This window comes from Euprymna scolopes, chromosome 40, assembly GCF_053919585.1.
Source record: "Euprymna scolopes isolate OS-2025 chromosome 40, ASM5391958v1, whole genome shotgun sequence".
NCBI classification, from domain to species: Eukaryota; Metazoa; Mollusca; class Cephalopoda; order Sepiida; family Sepiolidae; genus Euprymna; species Euprymna scolopes.
In genome coordinates, this window is record NC_136521.1 from 3,226,768 (window position 1) to 3,243,819 (window position 17,052).

General features: G+C 34.2%; 1 protein-coding gene across 1 annotated transcript in view; it reads right to left on the minus strand.

Annotated features, from left to right (window-relative positions):
* Positions 1–17,052, minus strand: part of LOC145265707 (S-crystallin SL20-1-like) — a 296,744-nt gene that overhangs the window by 190,125 nt on the left and 89,567 nt on the right. The window lies entirely within an intron of this gene.

Sequence of the window (17,052 nt, forward strand, 5' to 3'; positions counted from 1 at the left end):
CTTATTGCACCAGGGGATCACCACACTCTTCAGCACATCCAGGTAGACTTTGGTGTTTACTTTTAAGCCAACTTTGAAGATGTGAGGTGGCATGATGTGACCCTCATTTAAAACCACGCCAAAGACCATTACCCTGATCGGCAACTTTGTTTACACCATCCTGGGCATGTCCCTGTTGTTTGTGGCAATCCAGCGATGCATTTTGAGGGTGCTGGCAATGGTCCTGTTGTCATAACTTGGATCCGTAATGAGCATGAGTTGTACAGTGGCTCTGATCTTGCTCGTTGAAGATTGTATCACTATCAAACATGGTAGAAGTCTCCTATCGCTCTTGAAATTTGAATACAACTGGTCTGAAACAATAAAAAAAAACATCACCGCTCCACTAGTCACGGAGGCAATTCAAGAATGACGGTTGAGGGTTACTGTGCTAGAAGTTTTATTAGTAAATTTAATTTATAGGAAGGCTCCTTAAGAAGCTGTTCAAGTTATACTTGAAAACAACAATGTTATAGTTGTTATATTATAAACCCTTTTTAAGAATTCAAAACACAACAACCATTGGTGTACGCAACAGTCCGTTTTTTTTTATTTCTCCTGTTGTTTTTTTTTGCTCATGGTAGATAAAGCGAAAGAGTGGGGGAGTGACAGAGAGAATTATCGTGGCGTCCACTCGGTTGACAATCAAATCTCCAACTGCAATCTTTTTCCTTCTGTCACTTTTTCCTGTCAATCTTTTCAAAACATCCGCATAACCAGATTCCTTTTGTTTCATTTTTCATAACAATAACAAGGTTTGTTTATATTTGTGAGAAATATTGAAACAATTCCTGTTTAGCTTGTCAATTTCTGACATTTCATCCGCAGACGCGTGCCACATTTTAACTCATGAACAAACACATATGTATATACACCTATACACATATATATACTAGCATATCAACCCGGCTTAGACCGGGTCATTCGTGTAACATAGTTAGTTGGGAAGCAGATTTGTGGCATTATGTTGATTGTAGTTGTGGAACATTAGAGGAATACGGTAATCCAACGTTTGTCTTTCACTGGCGACAACATGCAAATGGAAAAGAGAGAGCAGAGGTTGCCACAGGCAGAAAAAGGAAAAGACGCCTTTACCAGCACGAGAATCTCCTCTTCTACCTGTCGTAAACCGTGTCAGCCGATTTGTGATTCCGGGAAAGAGAAACAAAGAAAGAGCCTATTGTGTCGTGTTGAAAATACGTGTGGAAAACGACCAAAGTAAACGATTTTTTTTTCTTTCAACTAAAAAGTTTTATTTGCGAATCTCTACATACAACTTTTGGTCGATTTTAGATGTAATAATACTGTTAAAATTTAAATTTATATTTTTGTTTATCTTTTAGTGTAAACAAGTATAGGTGTCTGGCGTGTTCTGATTGTTTGGGGGGGGGGTAAGCAAAAAAAAGTGGTCATAATATCGGTGAAAAAAGATACCACTCTTTTTAGAAAAGTTCCTAATTAAGGGTGAAGAAATCAGTGTTTTGAGCAAATTCTTCGATATTTGTCGTCCGAACGGACGAGCTTCAAAACAATACCAATCTCGTTAAAATCCATCATATCTATCGAAATTTTTAGGCAGACATGCAAATTACGTACATACGTACATACATTTAATCAGACAGGTTATATTTATATTATAGACCAGCCTGGGTGCCCGGCGTTGCCCGGATGTTTGGAGGTGTGGCTTGAGCAAAAAAAAAAGAAGAAGAAAAATGTGGTAGTAGGTAAGCAGGCTCGAGCCCGTCCCAGGAAGGAGGAAAGAACATAAAAAACGTGACGTGCTTGCTGTAGCGTCCATCGCTAAACCTGAAGTGCCGCAGTTTAAATAAAGGCTAGATAATCATAAAGAGAGGACAACTTTCGAAAACTTCGGCGAAAAAAAAAAGCGACCCCTTCCTGTAGAAAAGTGCCCATTTGAGGGTGAAAAAATTGATGTTTTTGGCGAAGTTTTCGATATTTGTCGTCCGAATGGTCGAGGTTAAAAACGATACGGATCTCGTGAAATTCTCTCGCCTCTGCCGAAAGTTTAAGGTAGCCACACAAACATACATACATAAATTTAAATATACAGGTGAGATTTATAAAATATCCTAGCCTGGATGCCTGGCGTTCCCCGGAAGTTTAGAGGTGTGTGTTGAGCAAAAAAATTAGGGTTAGTAGGCAGGCAGGCTCGAACCCGTACCGCAAAGAAGGAAAAGAACATGAAAAAAAATGTGACGCTTTTTGCTGTTGCGCCCATCGCCAAACTTGAAGTGACGTAGGTTTAAATTAAGGCTAGTCAATCAATAAGAGGGGATGATTTTTAAAAATATCGGCGACAAAGCGACCACTCCCTGTGGGAAAGTGTCCAGTTGAGGATTAATGAATTAATGTTTTTAGCGAATTCTGGGATATTTGCCGGCCGTGATTCAAAACGATACCGTTCTTGTATAAATCAGTCGCCTCTGTCGAAAGTGAGAGGCAGGCATACAAACATACATACATACATGCATTTAAACAGACTGGTGAGATTTATATTATAGACTATCGTGGTTCCCGGCGTTGCCCGGGTATTTGTAGCTGTGTGTTAAGCAAAAAAAAAAGAGAAAAAGTTGTAGTAGGAAGGCAGGCTCGAACCCGTGACGCGAAGGCGGAAAAGAAAGTGGAGTTGTGTAAAGGTGTTGGTTGAGCAAAAATAAAAAAAGGGAAAATTGCGGGTGCAAAAAAAAAGACGTGGTAGTAGGCAGGCCAGCCTGCACCTGTAGCGCGAAGGAGGAAATATAGTGAAAAAAAACGACGCATTAGCTGTTGCGCCCAGCGCCAAAGCAGAAAATGTCGTATGTTTAAATGAGAGCTGGACAATCAAAAGATGCGATGACTTTCGAAAATAACAGCGCAAAATGATACCCATCCCTGTAAAAAGAAAAATGTGGCCAGTTAACGGAATTAATGTTTTTGGCCAATTTTTCGATATTTGTCGTCCGAGGAGTCGAGCTTCATAATGATACTGATCGCGTGATAATCCGTCGCCTCTCTCGAAAGTTTTTGCCAGACATACAAACCTGCATACATACATAATACATGCATTTAAACAGACAGATGAAATTTATAAAATAGACTAGACTGGGTGCCCGGCGTTTCCCAAGTGTTTGGGGCTGTGTGTTGAGCAAAAAAAAAAGTTGTAGCATTAAGGCAGGCTCGACCCCGTACAGCGAAGGAGAAAAAGAACGCGAAAAAAAAGTGACGTCTTTGCTGTTGCGCCCAGCTCCAAAGCCCAAGTAATGAAGGTTTAAATTAAGGTTAGTACCTTGAAAAGGCGAGAGGTCTTTCGAAAATATCGGCGAAAAAAGGTAGCCCACCATGTAATAAAATTGCCTAGTTTAGGGTGAAGGAATCAATGTTACCCAATTTTTCGATATATGTCGTCCGAAGGGTCGAGCTTCAAAATCCGTTGACTCTGTGAAATGTTTTTGCGTGAGATACATACATACATACATACATACATTTAAACAGACAGCTGGGATTTATATTATAGACTAGCCTGGGTGCTCGGCATTGCCCGGGTGTTTGCATGTGTAAGTTGAACAAAAAACAGTAGGAAGGCAGTGACGCGAAGGCGGAAAAGAAAGTGAAGGTGTTTTTAAGGTGGTTGAGTAAAAAAAGAAATGGAAAGTTGTGGGCGTAAAAATAAAAGTGGTAGTGGGCAGGTAGGCTCGATCCCGTACCGCGAAGGAAGAGAAGAAAGTGGAAAAAAAAAACGTGACGCTTAGCTGTTGCGCCCATCGCACAATCCAGAAGTGACATGGGTTTAAATTAAGGCTAGACAATAAAAAAGAGGGGATGACTTTCGAAAATATCGGCGAAAAAAGGTACTACACTCTCTAATTAAATTACCCAGTTGAGGGTGGCGGAATTAATGTTTGTAGCCAATTTTTCAATATTTGTCGTTTGAAGGGCCGAGCTTCAAAACGATACCGATCTCGTGGAAATCCGTCGCCTCTGTTGAAAGTTTTAGACATACATACATACATGCATACATACATATATATATTTAAACAGACAAATGACATTTCGGGTGGCTGTATGTGTATGTTGAGCAAAACAAGTTGTAATAGGTAGGCAGGCTCGAACTCGTGATGCGAAGGTGGAAAAGAAAGTGGAGGTATGTGTAAAGGCGTTGGTTGAGCAAAAAAAAAATAGAAAATTGCTAATGCAAAAAAAAGTGGTAGTAGGCAGGCAGGCTCGAACCCGTACAAGGAAGAAGGAAAATAAAGTGAAAAATGAACGTGACGCGTTAGCTGTTGCGCTCATCGCCTAACCAGAAGTGACGTAGAAGCGAGACAATCTAAGAGAGAGGATGACTTTCGAAAATATCGAGCAAAAAAGCGACCCCTCCCCGTAAAAAGTATCCAGTTGAGGATAAAGCAATTAATATTTTTTGGCCAATGTTTCTATATATTTCGTCCGAGGGGTCAGGCTTCGAAATGATACTGATGCTTGTGAAAATCCGTTGCCTCTGTCGAAAGTCTTTGCGAGATATACATACATACATACATACATGATGATGATTGCAACGTCTTGCAAGACGAGTGCCACTCCCTCGTACACTTAAATTCCTTGAGCCCAAATGCCTGAGGGAGTATCTATACAAAGATGTTACAGAGTCTTAGCTTTGTACGACAGCTAACTCTCTCTCTCTCGGTTCAAAATGTTGAGATCCAGCAACAAGCAAGAGCAAGATAGCCAGTAACAAATTAAACTGCAGACCAGCTTAATGCGGATACTGGTCTCCCGCTTTATGGTTTTTTAAATCAGAGATTTGCTTCTCCTAGAAAGGTTGCCTTCACCACGGCTTACGGGAGCCCTCTCCACGCCAACACACACATACATACACACAAACACACATGGTGCTAGTTGGCCGTTGACCCCGAAAAAGGGTTCATTCGCCCTTTGAAAGGTCTTGTTTTTAATCCTTCGGGGAGACTAGCCGCCCTCCTCACCAAATAAGTCTGGTGGGGGAGCCAGTTTAGTCACCGGTGACCCGACCATGAGGCAGGTAGTACTGGGTTACATGGTACCAGTAGCATATGACATGACCTGACACACATACATATATACATACATACATACATTTTAACAGACAGGTGAGATTTATATTATAGAATACGACGACGTGGGTAGGTATTTATTTGCTTCTCCACATAAGCAAAATATGACACAAGGTCGGTTTTTATGTGGAGTGAAGGGGGAGGAAGGGGGAATGGTGTATAGGGTTGCCCCTGCATGGATCAATAACAAATTGCCACAAAGCGCAATAGTTTCAAAGTTCAGCACTTGCCGGAAGAGATACAACACTTTAATCTCAGTGGGTCGATGGAAGAGTTGTAGCTGATTCCTTTTATAACCTGAAAACGTGTTATTGTGTCCATTCCTGGAAATAAAGGGGAGAAAAATAAAAAATAAAAAAACGGGAAAAAAGAGATTGAAGTTGCTTTTTATGTTGATGTTTTTCTTCTGATTTACTTGTATATTTTTTTATATATATTATTTTATATATTATTTGATATATATTATTTTATATATATTGTTTTATATATATTATTTTATATATATTTTTTTATATATATTATTTTATATATATTATTTTATATATTATTTTATATATTTTTTATATATATTTTTTATATATATTTTTTATATATTATTTTATATATATTTTTATATATTATTTTATATATTATTTTATATATTATTATATATATTATTTTATATATTATTTTATATATTTTTTTATATATTTTTTATATATTTTTTATATATATTTTTATATATATTGTTTTATATATATTATTTTATATATATATTTTATATATATTTTTTATATATATTTTTTTATATATTATTTTTTTATATATTATTTTATATATTATTTTATATATTATTTTATATATTTGCGGACTGTTATCCTCATCTTCATAGTTATTATTTCAGGACGTTTCAGCCAACTATTTCTCTGGCCTTTTCAGAAAAGTTGGCCGAAATTCGTGATACAACAACTATGCAAATGGGGATAGCAGTCCGCAAATAAATAAATAATTAAGAATAAAATTTACTCTTTTCAAAGAATTTCAATAAAAAAAATCGCATGTATTTTATTTTGCTTTATTTATTTTTAGTTATTTGTCAAAGAGTTCCAATTTGCTGTACGTGTTCATTGATTCGTCCTCTGTTCTCTAACCTGACAAGAAGAGAGAAAAGGATAGAGAGAGAATAAAAAAACACTTCATTAGTAATTTTTTTAAGATTTAAAAAAAGAGATAAATTAAAACAGATATTTGATTTGATTAAAACAAGTGGGCGATTACTTAAAATAATATATATCGCAATAATTAAAAATTATACATACAACGATTATTTAAAATTATATATACAGCGATTAATTAAAATAATATATACAGCGATTAATTAAAATTATATATACAGTTATTAATTAAAATAATAGATATAGTGGTTAATTAAAAAAATATATCCAGCGATTAATAAAAATTATATATACAGCGATTAATTTTCAATTTGAAATTATAAATACAGTGATTCAATCAAATTATATATACAGCGATTAATTAAAAAATATACACCGATTAATAAAAATTATATATACATCGATTAATCAAAATAATATATATAGTGATTTAATAAAATTATATATACAGTGATTAATTAAAATTATATATACAGTGATAAATTAAAATTATATATACAGCAATTAATTAAAAAATATACACCTATTAATAAAAATGATATATGCTATGATTAATAAAAATAATATATATATAGTGATTAATTAAATAATATATATAGCTATTAATTAAAGTAATATATACAGTAATTAATTAAAATAATATATACAGCGATTAATTAAAATTATATATACAGTGATTAATTAAAATTATATATACAGTGATTAATTGAAATAATATATAGCACGATTAATTAAAATTATATATATAGCAATTAATTAAAATAATATATACATTGATTAATTCAAATGATATATACAGTGATTAATTAAAATTATATATAGCGATTAATTAAAATTACATATACACTGATTAATTAAAATTATTTATACAGTAATTAATTGAAATAATAAATACAGTGATTCAATAAAAATTATATATACAGCGATTAATTAAAAAATATACACCGATTAATAAAAATGATATATATAGTGATTAATTAAAATTATATATACAGTGATTAATTAAAAGTATATATATAGATTAATTAAAATTATATATACAGTGATTAATTAAAATTATATATACACTGATTAATTAAAATTATATATACAATGATAATTTGAAATTATAAATACAGTGATTCAATCAAATTATATATACAGCGATTAATTAAAAAATATACACCGATTAATAAAAATTATATATACATCGGTTAATCAAAATAATATATATAGTGATTAATTAAAATTATATATACAGTGATTAATTAAAATTATATATACAATGATGATTTGAAATAATAAATACAGTGATAAATTAAAATTATATATACAGCAATTAATTAAAAAATATACACCGATTAATAAAAATGATATATGCTGTGATTAATTAAAATAATATATATAGTGATTAATTAAATAATATATATATAGCTATTAGTTAAAGTAATATATACAGTGATTAATTAAAATAATATATACAGTGATTAATTAAAATTATATATACAGTGATTAATTAAAATTATATATACAGTGATTAATTGAAATAATATATAGCATGATTAATTAAAATTATATATATAGCAATTAATTAAAATAATATATACATTGATTAATTCAAATGATATATACAGTGATTAATCAAAATTATATATATAGCGATTAATTAAAATTGCATATACACTGATTAATAAAACTTAATTGAAATAATAAATACAGTAATTAATTGAAATAATAAATACAGTGATTCAATAAAATTATATATACAGCGATTAATTAAAAAACATACACCGATTAATAAAAATGATATATATAGTGATTAATTAAAATTATATATACAGTGATTAATTAAAAGTATATATATGGTGATTAATTAAAATTATAGTGATTAATTAAAATTATATATACAGTGATTAATTAAAATTATAGTGATTAATTAAAATTATATATACAGTAATTAATTAAAATCATATATACAGTGATTAATTAAAATTATATATACAATGATAATTTGAAATTATAAATACAATGATTACATCAAATTATATATACAGCGATTAATTAAAAAATATACACCGATTAATAAAAATTATATATACATCGGTTAATCAAAATAATATATATAGTGATTAATTAAGATTATATATACAGTGATTAATTAAAATTATATATACAATGATGATTTGAAATAATAAATACAGTGATTAATTAAAATTATATATATATAGCAATTAATTAAAAAATATACACCGATTAATAAAAATGATATATGCTGTGATTAATAAAAATAATATATATAGTGATTAATTAAAATTATATATATAGTGATTAATTAAATTTATATAAATATACAGCGATTAATTAAAATTATATATACAGCGATTAATTAAAATTATATATACAATGATGATTTGAAATAATAAATATAGTGATTAATTAAAATTATATATACAGCGATTAATTAAAATTATATCTACAGTGAATTACTAAAATGAGATATACAGAGATTAATTCAATTGATGAAATAGTCGAACGATAAAATTGTCGTTTTAACGAAAACGACACAAGAGCTTTATTTCAAAACATTTATTAAAAAAGCAATTCAGTGCAGTCAACTTCAGCCTCAATGATCGCCTCGATACGGGGCAGAAACTGGAAGCATGCCTTTTCCACAAGCGCCGGCGGAAGCTCAGCGGAAGCTCAGCGGAAGCTCAGCGGAAGCTCGGCGAGGACTTTGTCAAAGCTCGCCGAGGACTTGGCGGATGGCGGCGATCAAGATGGCTTTAGTGTTAAGGGAGTTTATGTTGTTAATGGTTGGTTGGTTGGTTGTTTTTGTTTTACGACATATCAACCTTTTTTCAATAACAAAAATTGCATGTATTTTTATTTTGTTTTATTTATTTTTAGTTATTTTTCAAAGAGTTCCAATTTGCTGTATATGTTGATTGATTCGTCCTCTGTCCTCTAACGTGACAAGAAGAGAGAAAGGGATAGAGAGGGAATAAAAAAAAAGAGAAATAAAAACAGATATTTGACTTGATTAAAGCAAGTGGAAGCTCAGCGGAAGCTCGGCGAGGACTTTGTCAAAGCTCGGCGAGGACTTGGCGGATGGCGGCGATCAAGATGGCTTTGGTGTTAAGAAAGTTTATGTTGTTAATGGTTGGTTGGGTGGTTGTTTTTGTTTTACGACATATCAACCTTTTTCAGGCTATTTAATACCGAATCCAGTGATTTTGAAGAACAATTTTTTAATAGAGTATATTTGATTTTTTTAAGTCGGTTTCTATTTAACCTATAGTTGGGACCCTAACATGTACTACCACTCCGGGCCAAATCGGTCATGGGAGCAATGGTAATTAAAGAGTGGCTCCACACTCACCAAAGACCGCAAGCTGGGGTCTCACCATCGGATATAGTTTGAGGTCATATCTAGGACCTTATGTTGTTGAGATTCCTTATCTATGTATTCCTGGGAGAGTTCCCCCAGAAAATACTTTGCACGCTGATGTTGGTCCCACTATTCAAGGTTTCTCTTTTGAAAGGTCTCGGTATATTTCTGCAGGCTCTTTCTTGCTATTTCTGTGGTCGGCTTGTTTAGTGTTTCAGCCGCATGTGTGTGTGTGTGTGTGTGTGTGTGTGTGTGTGTGTGTGTGTGTGTGTGTGTGTGTGTGTGTGTGTGTGTGTGTGTGTTTTCAAATTTTCTTGTAAAGTCTTGCGACTTTCAGAAACTTGAATAGATCTATGTGAATTTTGTAAAAACGTATCTTTCATATTGCCTTTTTTTGTATTATTTTTGTTTGGTTTATTGAAGATCTTTACATACGGTTAGTATGTTTAAAACGGTGAAAGGTGACTGCCATTGTGGAAGTCCACGTAGTCTATATTATTTTCTGATATTACCGTATCCGAGTTGTTAACTTAGAGAGATAATTTAGGTCTATTTGAGAGATGTGTATTTGTGTATGTTTTGTTTCAAATTTTCTTGTAAAGTCTTGCGACTTTCAGAAATTTGAATAGATATTTTGCGAATTCTGTTAAACATATATTTCGTATTGTCTTTTTTTTGTATTATTTTTGTTTGGTGTTGTTATGATGTAATGTGTTGTGTTAGTACGCATGCGCCGTATAGACTTGAAAATAACGTTGGAAATTGGCGCGTTCGTTCGTTCATTCGTTGTTTGTCGTCCGTTTTTATGCATCCCTACTGGTTGTATTTTATGCTGAATAAAACTTTTTTGCTCATTTAAAAAGGTCATTATTATTACATTATATTGGAGATCTTTACATGCGGTTAGTTTGTTTTAAACGGTGCAATGTGACTGGCATAGTGGAAGTCCGCGTAATCTTATTATAAATTTTCCTAATGTCTGTCTGTCTATCTGTGTGATTGAAACGGTTTATCTCAGCCTACAGGCAACCTACCCAGGCAAGTAAGGTACCAAAATTAAGCTTATGACCTAGCGGATGTATTAGTGATATATCCATGCTTGGTGTATGGAAATGCAAAATAAATGCAAAAAATGCAAAAATATAACGATTTACTAAACAACGTTTTATTTACGGGATATTTTTCCGGTATTCACCGAAAGTTATTATCTCCCTTAGTAAGTTCGATTTACTGTCTGTCTGTGTGGGACGCGGTTTATCTCAACCTAGAGGAAACTCACCCAGGCAAGTAAAGTACCAAACTGAAGCTTATGACCCAGCGGATGTTTTAGTAATATCTATATCCATGTTTGGTGTTTGGAAATACAAAAAGAATGCAAAAAAATAACGATTTACTAAACAACGTTTTATTTACTGGATATTTTTCCGGTACAAGGAATAAATTTTGCCCAGCTGGGCAAACTTGGGTTCTTGTCTATATAATTTTCTGGGTATCCCAGTTGTTAATGAATGTATCGTTGTAGTTTCCTAAGTATAAATACACTGTAACTCCGATGTTAATCAAAAAGTGATTTACAACAATCAGAATATAATTATATTAGGTTGTTAAAAAATAGTAATGATATGTTGGGGGTGCTTGTGCAGTTTACTTTTTTTAAGAAAATGTATTTTTGTTTTCAATTTTTTTTAAACTTCCACTCGGAAAAGGGGGAGACAATTCAAGATATTCTTAATTATTTTTTCAAAGAATTTTTCCAGAAATGTTATTTTTTGCGTAACTTTTTTTTTTTTTTTTACACAGTGATCACCACTTATCAAGGCCCGGAAGCCACTCAGGGATAAGGGTTATTGCAAGTACATTACGTTAGTGAGGAGATTAGATGAAGTGTTTACTTAAGGGGGCGGTTCATTAGGAATTTGTTAACATTAGACTTGAAGACATCCAAGTTGTAGTTAGGAGGGAAGCAGGCAGACGGAACAGAGTTCCACAGGCGTGCAGTTCTAAGAAAGAAGCTTTGTTCATGGAATCCGCGTTTTGATTTAGGCACAGATATAGAGTGGGGGAAATTTTTCACAGTGGATTCAGCTAGACGGGTGTTTTTCGTGAAAGATTGGCGAGGGGGGACCAGGGATTGGAGTTCAGACGAGCACCTGCCATGAAAATAACGATAAAACAAGGATAGGCTCGCAACGTCTCTTCTGTGGGAGAGGGGTTGCAGGGTAGAGAAAAGGGCATCCCCCACTAAACCACGAAGTCTATTTTGTACTCTGTCAAGGCATGATAGGCTGTTTTTGGCAGCTCCTGCCCAGATATGGCAACAGTATTCCATCCTTGGCCGTACTTGGCTTTTATATAGATAGAGAATTGCATCAGTAGTGAGATATCTTCTGGAGCGGTAGAAGGATCCCACCATCTTTCCAGCGACCTTGGCAACAGACTTGATGTACGTGTTCCATTTCAGATCAGGAGTAAAGGTCAAACCCAGAAGCTTGTCAAAACACGGGGCGTCACCCAGACGAGAGCCATCCATCACAATTGATGCCAGCTGGGGATCAGAGCGTTGATGATGTTTTTGGTACAAACACTAAATTACCATCAAAGTATCTGAACATTCTAACTAACACATATCAGGTGAAAATAGTATTACGTACTTACATGTTTTGGAGAGTTTAATATAAATTCCAAAAATTGCGGAGAATAATTACAAGTAAAACTAGAATTTATTGAATTATCGTATTTAATAGGTTGTTGCAAAAATAATGGCCCTTTTCAGAAACAAACATTTATTCTAGAAAAAAAAAGACATTAGAAATGGTAAAAGTAATCAAAATACGAGCCTTGCATAGCTGTGCATCTCTGCCATCGATCTACAAGATTATTTATTTCTCGTTGAAAGAAAAAAAAGTCATTGCAACAAATTTTTTGAAAGCTGATTCCCCTCTTCTTTGGACCGAAACGTGTTGCAATTTTAAAATCAGCTTAAATGCTTTAAAAAATGATAATCAGTATGCGAAAGTTCTGGCGAATATGGAGGATGTGGCAAAGACTCGTATCCCAAGTCTGAGTTTCTGCAGAGTCAATTCCGTCTGCCTGCTTCCCACCTGACTACAACTTTGATGTCTTCAAGTCCAACGTTAACAAATTCCTAATGAACCGCCCTCTTAAGTAAACACTTCATTAAATCTCCATACTAACGTACTGTACTTGCAATAACCCTTATCCCTGAGTGGCTTCCGGGCCTTGATAAGTGGTGACCACCGTGTAAAAAAAAAATCTGGCCGCGCGTTATCGTGGAGCAGAATTGGACCACATCGATTCCCCAAAGCCTCTTTTTTTTTTTTTTTTTGCAAAGAAGCATGCATTTCGATAAGTTGATTGTAGTAGTGGATAACACCGATTGCATAATTGTCGCCATAATCTTTTGCTGATGCAACTTTGGCTTTCGACAATGTTTTAGAGACTCATCACGATCAGACCATTGCCAGATCGTTTACGATTATTATACAGTATTATAAAGTGATAATTCGGTCAAGAAAACGATCATTGCTGTTACGCACACAAAGCATTGAGCAGACTTCAAATCTGCTAAATTTGTGATTCTCATTGAGCTCATATGGGATCAATTTATCGAGTTTTTTCACCTAATGCTCTGTAAATTGCGTGAAACTGATACAGTATTGGCGCCAAGTGTCTTAAACATTTCTCTGCCACTTTGTCCGAGGATTTTGCTCAACAACTGCTTGCAATTGTTCGTTGTCAAGACTGCATGCTCGTCCTCTACCTTCTTCATCTTCAAAGCTTTCATCACCACTACAGAATTTTTGGAACCACCTTCGTACTGTCCGATCATTTGAAGACGCCTCTCTCGATGCTCTGTTGATATAAGCAGAAGTTTCGGAGGTATTGTGCGCAAGTTTGAACTCAGGCAACATAAGGAAGCGAAGGTTATGTTCGGATTATTCATTATTAACGGCCATGTATCCTTCAAAAAATATTTTCCCTGATAATAAATCAATTTAAAAATATTAACTATATATAACCTTAAAATGAAGTACAAATTTTGTGTTATAATGACATTTTTAAAACATCATTTTAGGCGGCCATTATTTTTGTAACAACCTAATAGTATATTTATTTATACAACTCTTATTGACTTCATATGTGCGTACATATTTTTGCTGCAAATCCTTTAAGGGAGTAACATGTTCAGGTTTGATCCATGCTCCACAATATAAACTAGCGACTCGGAAACTAGTTTGTAGATTCGAGACAACGATTCGACTATTCATAACAGAGAAAATCTCGACTTTTAGCACGTGTTTTCTAACTTGACATGACCCTTAATATCGTCACGGACATATAATGTGTACCTACATTAGGATGGCTTCCTTTGTGATAGGAACATTTTGAAAAACCAAAATTGCACTACATATGTTTTCGAGTAACATTTAGTCACAGCATAGCATTCATATTCGTCTTCTATCCTCCTTGCAACGATGCAGTTGCTATCTTTAAAAGTGTCGCCGAGAAAACTGACCACATCCCATCCGCTTATCCCTCTACTAACATTCACATCTGTAGCGGTTTCAATGTTCAGTATTAAATGTTGAGTTCATTCAAACAGGTTCAACTAGACTGTAGTATCTGTTCTGATGTTACAAGTTATTTCTGTCCTTAGTCAATGGCAGGGAAATCCTTCTGAACTGGGGCAGTTTTAACATTTGCCTCATAATCCTTTCTGGATATTTTCCTACATCGTAGAAGGAATACTGTAGCGTATATTCCTTTTTCATAGCACTAATCTCCCATGCATTACCCTCTCGTTTATGAGGAAAAAGGTTTGTTGTAACACGATGAGTCATGAACCAGAGGAGAGTTACTTGGTGTGTGTGCTTTGACTTATCCATCCCGGGTTATGCCGGCATGTTTAAAATTGTTATTTTGCTGGTAGATTAGTTAATGCAAGTAGAGTTTAAGGGGTTAAATATTAACATATGTTAAAAACTGTAGTTAGAGCTAGCGGTGACACCTGGGATGTCATTCAATTCGTGTGAAAGAAAACAATGCATGAAAAAGAAAGAAAAAGATCTTTTGCTCGACATGCAAGTAGAGTTTGCCTTCAGATTTTGAACGAGACAGACGTGTCAGAAGAGACGCGAAAATGTGTCGAAAAAAACGCAAAATGTGGCTTATGTCGACAATGCGATGGCTTTTCCCCCATTTACTCGTAGACAAATAAAGAATCTATACTAGAAAGTTTTCGTCAGATATTCCTTTCCGGTATCGACCAGTGACGGGAAGAATCGCATCCACAACGAGAAGACCAAAATAAGAAACAGGAAAAAGGTATGATGACTTTATCGCAATACACAGACTAGAGGTGACACGGCCACATCTATAGACATACATAGATATGAATCCATAGAAAGAAAATCACGACCTCGCACACAGCGTACACACATACATATAGACACGTATTTGTGGGGGATTCGGTGTGCAGTTTATATACCGGGTGTATGTATATTACTGTTTTTAAAAAATAATAAATATATATATATATAAGTGAACGTGTCTGTGTATCTGTCTGTCTGTGTATCTGTCTGTCTGTGTGTCTGTGTGTGTACATTTCCCCCACACAATAACTCTGTCAATTTTATGTCTACAGACTGGACATTTGATATACAGGGTACTGAGATTTGGGAAAATCTATGTGATTGGTTTTCGGCCAGAAATTTGTCTGTTAAGGGATCAACGTTCAACTATTTGACCTTTGAGACCTCTACCAAACTCCTCCGATATCTTTGGGTCTAAATACTTGAAATTTTTTATATATGTTTCATGGACATGAATCTAACTTAAAACTCAATTTAAGCCCAAAACAATGAATTTTAAGGGATCATAATAGGGGTAAAATTTAAAAAAATAGACCGCTTCTTTTTTTTTTTTTTTTTGCTCAACATACACCTCTAAATACCCGGGAAACGCCGGTACCCATGCTAGTATATCAATAAAAGTGAACGTGTCTGTGTGTGTGTCTGTGCGTGTACATTACCCTAAGCAATAACTTCGTCAATTTTCAATCTATAGATTCGAATTTGATATACAGGGTACTGAGATTTGGGAAAATGTTATGGGGTCATTATTAAGAGTCAAAGTTAAAAAATTTACCTTTTTTTTGTTTTTTTTGTTTTTTTTGTTTTGTTTTTTTTGTTTTTTTTTGTTTTTTGCTCATCTACACCTCCAAACACGCGGGCAACACCGGGCACCCATGCTAGTATATCTATAAAAGTGAACGTGTCTGTGTATCTGTGTGTCTGTCTGTGTACATTTTTCAACGCAATAACTGTCAATTTTAAGTCTACAGACGCAAAATTTGATATACATGGTACTGACATTTGGGAAATCAGGGTAATTCGTTTCGGGAGAGATTTGGCTGTTAAGGGGTCAAAGTTCAACGATTTGACCTTTAAGAACTCTACAAAACTCATCGGACAATTTTCGGTCTAAACACTTGAAATTTTAGATATATGTTCCTTGGACATGGATCTAACTTAATAACTTGATTTGAGCCCAAAACAATAAATGTTAAGGAGTCATAATAGCGGCCAAAGTTTAAAAACTTTTTACCTCTGCGGTTTCTACCAAATTACTCAGACAATTTCTGGTCTAAACATTTGAAATTTTACATAAAGGGTATTCAGAGATAGGGCAAGCTTTTTCATCGTTTGGGGTTGAAAATTTTTAGTTACCAATATATAAATGTATATGTGTATGTATGTTTTCATGTCTGCCTAAAACTTTCGACAGGGGCGACGGATTTTCTCAAGATCAGTACCGTTTTGACGTCGACCTTTCAGAGGACAAATATCGAAAAATTGGCTAAAAACATTAATATCTTCACCTTAAACAGGGCACTTTTCTACAGGGGCGGGGTTCGCTTTTTTTTCGCCGATATTTTTGTCATCCTCTCCTGTCGATTGTCTAGCCTTAATTTTAAAAAATGTCACATCCGGTTTGGCGGTTGTCGAAACAGCATAGAGGTCAGGTTTTTTCCCCCGTTCTTTTCCTCCTTTGCGTTACGGGTTCGAGCCTACCTTCCTACTACCACTTTTTTTTTTGCTCAACATACAAATACAATCACCCGGGCAACGCCGGGCTGAAATGCTTGTATATCTATAAAAGTGAACGTGTCTGTATGTCTGTGTGTGTGAACATTTCGCTCCGCAATAACTCTTTCAATTTTCAGTCTACAGACTCGAAATTTGATATACAGGGTACTGAGATTTGGGAAAATCTATGTGATCAGTTTTCGGCCAGAAATTTTGCTGTTAAGTGGTCAAAGTTAAACGATTTGACCGTTGGGAACTCTACCAAACTCCTATTTGGGGTCTGAACACTTCACATT